The following is a 6,816-nucleotide window of genomic DNA, read 5'->3' as shown; positions in this document are numbered from 1 at the left end:
TGCACCTCAACGGAAAAACCCAATTTTTCCAATCCAGAGGTTTCCATTCTTCTCCCTAAATGTTTTGCTTTTGGATCCATCTGCGTGAGGGAAATCATCCATAAGATCTTGACCCGGGGCGCTGGAGAACATCCCAACTCGCTCCTGCACTGCTGCTGCAGCAGCGCCTCAGACATGATGTCATGTTTCTGCGGGGCATGCATGCAAGTTTGAGAAGAACTGTGAGACGCTGAGGCTGTGAAGTCAGACTGTTTAACAGATGAAACTCAGCCAGGCGTGTGCAAAAATGCAGTGGCGTGTTTGCTGTTTAGACCTTGACAGGCTACTATCTTGTGGGGTCCAGATGATTCTACCCTTGTATTAATGTGTAATCCCTCAAATGACAAAGGTGAACAGGATTCCATGTCTGCCATGGACACCAATAAAGATTAAGAAAATCATTGAAAAAAATTAGTTCAGCACGTTGTCTTGTGGGTTCCAGATGACCCCAATTTCAATGCAAACATGTCTAGGACACCAGGAGGGTTTTTAGTATGTAAGGCTAAGCACCTGCACCTTTACAAGACTCCACATTCTCTCATATTGTTGATCCATTTGCTTATTAACTTCCATCTCTTTGGCCGTTCCCCTTTTTGACTGGTACATCTTTATTTTCAGATAGTGATGATGATGAACAGCATGGTGTTTGTTTTTGACGCAGTTTGCTTATTTGATTCACACAAGACTTTAGATAAGCTCTCTCACTAACCTAAATGAAACAGATATTTCAAGAAAATAAACTCTGGTCTGAACCAAACAGCCCTGCAGTGAAAGCTCTCCAATATGCTATTGGTTATAAGTCCATGTCTAGTTTAGTGAAGCCGGTTATTGAAATAATCCACCTCTTTCACCAAGTATTGTTCGTAAATGATTCTGGATATGATGGATAGAGAATCCATTCTCTATCAAAAAGTAAAAAAGAGATAACAATTTTATAATCACTTTACAGATGAGAGTAATTGGAAGAAATGTTGCAACTTAAAAATTTGTTTTTATAATGTCTTTTAGTTTTTTTTTTACAATTTCTTTGTGCTTTGGCTGGTGACTATTCAATTTCATTTCCCTACCCGTAGGAATAACATAAGGATGACCCGCACAATGTCTGAGGAATACCAATGTTAACTTAAAAATGGCGACCATCTTGAAAATCGTCCGCCATATTGAATTTTTCAAGTTGCTAACGTGGTTTTCTGAAAAAGGTGGTCCTAAGGCATACCCATACCAAGAGGGGTTTCTAATACTAAATGAAGGCTTTTTATTCAAATAATAAGACATTAATTAATACATTTTGCTTACATCAATCCACTTATTGAATCCTAAGGATTCAAGGCAGTTGAAACCAGTTAGGGGGTGTTTTACGAACCTTATCTGTACTTTTCCACTGAAAAACAAAGCAAATTAGCTCCTGCTACAAGCATGATGATATGGGCATCGGACTGCTGCTTTGCTGTATGTCTATGTTTTATATCCGTCCCTACTAAATAAATAAATACAAAATACAAATACAATAAATTATCTTGCTGGCAGGACCAGGGGGTACAAAAACTGACCATTCAAAACACAGATTTGGTGAAGACGACCATATCAGGCACTACGGCCTATGGGGAGTTTTTGTCCTGCCAGCCACTGGCATAAAGCCGCAGAGGGGACACCCCTTGGGATATATCTGTTGGGTCAATTCTTCTGGGTGTTGTCTATTTTAGTGACAATCCAGAGTACTCTGTAGACTTTAATCCGACTTTTCATTATAAGGACTTAATTCCAATTCAGTTATTTTGGTCACTTTCTTCTTCATCAACAGACATTCGGGGTTAAGGCAAGTTTATTAGTATAGTACATTTCAAGTTTATTAGTATAGCACATTTCATGTACAAAAAAGTGTAGGATTTGTCTAATATATATACACCTACTTGGCTATATCATATCAGGAGTTAATAATCCTGGTGTCTTTCATGCTCAGACTATAAAAATAAACAGTTTAGTCTTTCAAATTTTAACAAACAACAAAAAGAAGAAGAAGAAGCTAAAACAGACCATGAGTGGTTGGAGAATTAGATCGAAGGTGAAAAAATCTGGACAAAAGCAACAAAAAAAACATTTTTTTGTCTGCATTATGAGACGATACTTAAGGTTAAAAAAAAGAAAGAAAAAAACGTGTTAGATCTGTTGGAAAAGTCACAAAGCGTGGAGATTTTAGTTATTTTGTCAGATCGTGTTTGGTGCTCACGTCATTCTTGTTCAGAGGCACATGGGGCCCATAAACACAAAGTTGCCATCGGTGCACACTTTTAGTTTTTTTTCTTTGCAGAGTTTGAATCCACAGCTTGAACATTTGAAAGTGCTGAAGAAAAATGAAGGTGAATTGGTTTTGAGTATAGTTCAATTTCTCAAATTGCCGAAAATCTATTTTCTTTTTTTTTCTTTTTTTTCTTTATTTCTAAATGGCCGACATTGGAGTTGCTGCTGGGGAATGGCCTCCATGAGGAACGGTACTGCAGCGCAGAGCTATTTGAAAAACCGACAAAACTGCCGAGGAACACTTATGACGTGAAGACATTTTGTTCAGTTCGGCGGGCAATCATCAGAAAACGGCGGAGCTGCACACCGTTGCAGAACTGACCGACACTCAAGGCGCTGCACTCACAGTTGAAACGCTTTCACTCGTGGCGGTTGCTCCCCCTCCGTTTCCACTGGTGGAACAATCACACAGACTCCCCTCTCTCCGCACAGGTGATCATTACACACAGGAGCAGGAGGTGCTGAGCCCCTCCACGCTCATCGCTGCGTGACTGCAATCCCAGAACATGCAATTTAATGAAAATCACAGCAACAAAAAAGGACAACAAGCTGAGCGTCTGGGAGCTTCATAGTCTAAATTTATGGCAGAAGTGTCGGATTATGTTGCATTAAATTATACACATGTACTGCGAGTAAGCAGACTGTCTGACATCACGATAAAGCTGTTTATCCTGGGGCTTACTGAGCCTTCAGCCTCCCATTCAAGCAAGAAGTCTTGCATTCTTAAATGAATATATTTTAAAAAGATAAAGTCTATTCTTTATTTCAATTTTTTGTGAAGTGTATCTGCTTTTCTGTTTTGTTGACTTCATTAGCTTAGTTGCTGTTTAAAGATAAAGTAGAATCATATGTTTTGAATATATTTCTATTGATCTGATGCAGTTCACATACTGTAAAATATATTTGTGAAATAATGAGATTGTTAATAGTATAAAGTTTTACATGGTTTCTGAAAAGTACAGGCTCTAACAAAAATGTTCAGATCATTAACATTGTCAACATTGTTCTGCTTCTCCTGGAGGGCATTTCAGTTTGGCCACTAGATGGCACTTGTGCTTTAGCACTACACTTTTTTTAAGAAGAACAAGAAAAGAATGGATAAAAATTGGTGACCGGGTAAATTTTCTGTCCTATGGGAAATTCCATTAAACGTTAGCATCAAGCCAGTGGACTTTAGCTTTGTATGCTAGATTGATCTCTATTTTCGTAGATCGATTGTTGTTCCATTAAGCTTAGATTGATACAAATTGATTTATCAATTTTAGTCTGTCAATTTAGTCTAATACAGAGTTTTTCTTGTCAGGAGGTCTTCCTTCTTCATTGTCAAAGCTTGCTCAGTAGTAGATTTTGCCAAAAGTTTTTTGCATTGTTGACCCTTATAATTTCTTTACATTTAAGAAGAATTTTAATCTAGTTTCCCACTGCCAATGTTTTGGAGCTCTCACATCTTATACTTTTCACATCACACAAGCCAAACTTCTATCTTGATCTCAAGAGAGGTGGATGGTGATTGGTGAAACGCTCAACATGAAAAAGTAAAGTACTTTATTGGCATGCATGACTTCTGCAGTCTTCTATGACTCTCGTTTGGCTGATCCTTATGGCAAACACGCCTGGCTCAGGTTAACCAGCTACAGATAAGGCAGACATGCCTGAAAACCAGTGGGACACTGGACTTTATGGACTGGAGATAAAAAGAAAAAAAAAAAAACGGGTTTACGTAAAAATCATCTTCTGCTTCAACTACTCCAAAATCAGCAATTTCTGCGATCATCACAGTGCTGCTCCTGCACTGTTATCTATTTGCTGAACTGTGGGGGGACTGTGGGAGGATCCCCTGAAGACTTCATTAGAAGACAAAGGACAAAACTCCTGACTAGAGCACACTTTGTTCTTAAGTGAACTTTAGATTTTAGTTTTTTTCTTTATTTCTGGTTTCAGTTTAAATACACAAATGTACTGTATTGATGTTTTAGCGTTCAGGTTTGTTTCAATTTTGTTATTAGAATTTTCGCCAGGTTTTCACACACCTGGTTTTAGTTTTCAATCATCACAACTGGTCCCTGTTTGCTAATAACGCCTTTCTGTAGTAAAAAAAAAAAATAAATATATATATATATTTAAATGCTTTGGTGACAACTGCCCTCACAGATGGATTTGGACTGTCTGCACGTGAAAAATGGGCAAACCTGGACTGGGAATGCAGATAGCACAAGTTTTGTAAGGGTGAGATTATATAGATTCACTTCTTTCCTCTCCCTTTCAAGCAATCAATCAAACTCTACTTGACCTTAGCTAATTATTGCCATATTTAATGACTGTTTTTATTTTTTGTATTTTAGAATTTCTGTAATGAGTTTGAAAAAACTGTTTTGTCCTGTATTGTCTACAATCTATAAATAAACCAGATCATGCACATTTTTAACTGAGGGAGAGGATTTCCATTGTGAAAAGTTTGTTGAGGGTGCGCAATGACTGTTTCCAGCCTCCCAAGTGTAGCATCGGGGTGCAGTGCAAGCGCAAAAAGTGACAAAACTGATTTAAAACAAGATAAAAAAGGCAAATTGAAACAGAGCTTCTCATCAGTGCATCCATAGTGAATTGCACTGGAACTGGAAGACATAAAGAACAGAATGAGACTGATTTGACTGACTTCAATGCTTCAAAGACACTTGTTTTGTTTCAGGCTGAATTCAAATTCTTCCCCTACAGCTTCTCCCTACCCTTACATTTAGCCCTCCAAAATAGAGAGTTATGTAAAAGGTGAGTCTTCAAATTCTGACTTTACCAACCCTTCAGGATGTCATCAATAGTCACGTAGCCGCCAGCGCTCTGAAAATACATAACAAGTCATGCTAAAACAAAAAGTATTTTCTTTAAATTAAATGTAAGCTTGCATGCTTCAGATCACACCCACATGACAAAATTCTTCTCTGCGGTATGGCGGGACACAGATCACCTTATCAATGGACGAAGTCCGAAGTTCCTACGCTTTTCCCTTAAAAAAGGATTTTGGACATCTCCCAAATGCCCCTATATATTTGGAGAGGTAGGGAGAAGCCGTAGAGGTATCAGATTTTGCCTCAGTCTCACTAGGCTTTCACGTTTATAAAATAATTTCTTCTCTAATGCTTTAAAGTTAATTTAAATATTATGAAATGGAGTAACTTTCAAGTCTTCATCCAGCCCAGCAGTAAAGCAGTCAGAATCAGTAACATGTCTAAGAATTCAGTGCACAAAAATCTGCATGTTTACACATAAACACATTGACATGCATAAGTGGATACATGCGCAGCTGCAATCACATCTCCATTAATACACATGAGAGGACCACAGACATTTACAATGCAGGGAGGAAATGCACACATTAGCTCTCAAACCCCTCCCTCTGAGGATACTCATTCATTAATTACACTCCTCCCTTCCCACAGGTGTGCACACATCAGTGTGTTTGTGTATGTATGGATTGGGGGGTGGGGTGTCCACATCATTTTGGTGGTGCAGTAGTCGCTCTTCTTCCTCCTTCATCTCTCTCCCCTGCCACCCTCCATCTCCCAGGACGTAATGACCCAACTTCTCAGAGCGCTGCAGGGATTGAGCGGCAGCACCCGGCAACGATAATTAAGAGTGTAAACGAGGAAAAAAGACACAGAAATCCATTAAGCCTTACTGCAGTTTTAAATGGGGAGAGCAAAAGAGTGGATAACTCGAGACGAGCAGAGATTGTATTTTTTATGTTTTTTGATAACCCTGCAATATTCTTCACATTTATTATATTTTAAACAATTGAATACCAGGTAGATAAGTGTACTTTGCAGGTGTTGCTAGGCAATCTGCACTGGCCTTCCTGCAGTACAAAAGAAGCTGGTTCTCCAACAAGATCCACTGAAGTTTAATGCATATCAAAAGAATTATTTTTGCAGAAGCAAATACTTCACTTATTTTTATTAGATCTATAAATATATATATCACTGATTCTTGAATCAAGACAAAACATGTCACACGTAGAAAAGTCTTGATGTATGTTAATGTGTCAATTAACTAAATTCAGTAAAAATTATTGAAATATGAACTAAGTTAGATTGGATGTATGAATTCTGATGTTGTGTTTTAGTATAATTACTTTTTGGGAGTATTTTAGTTTAAATTTGTGAGTTGTTGGGCGCCCCATGCTATTTCTTTTGTCCCAGCAAGAATCACCAGCTTTGAAAAACATTAAAAACCTATGCAAAAGGAACATGGATAAAAGGGCTTGTCGTGTGGTTCCCTGCAACACATGGCGTCCAAAGCAGCCTTTTCCACAAAAGGATAAGATGTAATTTTTCAATTTTGTTCAATTTGTTTTTATGTCGGATGGAGTTTGCAAATCCAACAATAACTTCTTGATGGCGATATTTATGCTTTTTTTCCTCAAAGTAAGGGAAGAGAGTGACACTTTAGGTAGAATTAATCTGCAAATGTATGTATAGGTAGCACACA

The sequence above is a fragment of the Oryzias melastigma genome, linkage group LG5, assembly GCF_002922805.2.
Source record: "Oryzias melastigma strain HK-1 linkage group LG5, ASM292280v2, whole genome shotgun sequence".
Taxonomy (NCBI): domain Eukaryota; kingdom Metazoa; phylum Chordata; class Actinopteri; order Beloniformes; family Adrianichthyidae; genus Oryzias; species Oryzias melastigma.
Note: the sequence above shows the minus strand (reverse complement) of the source record.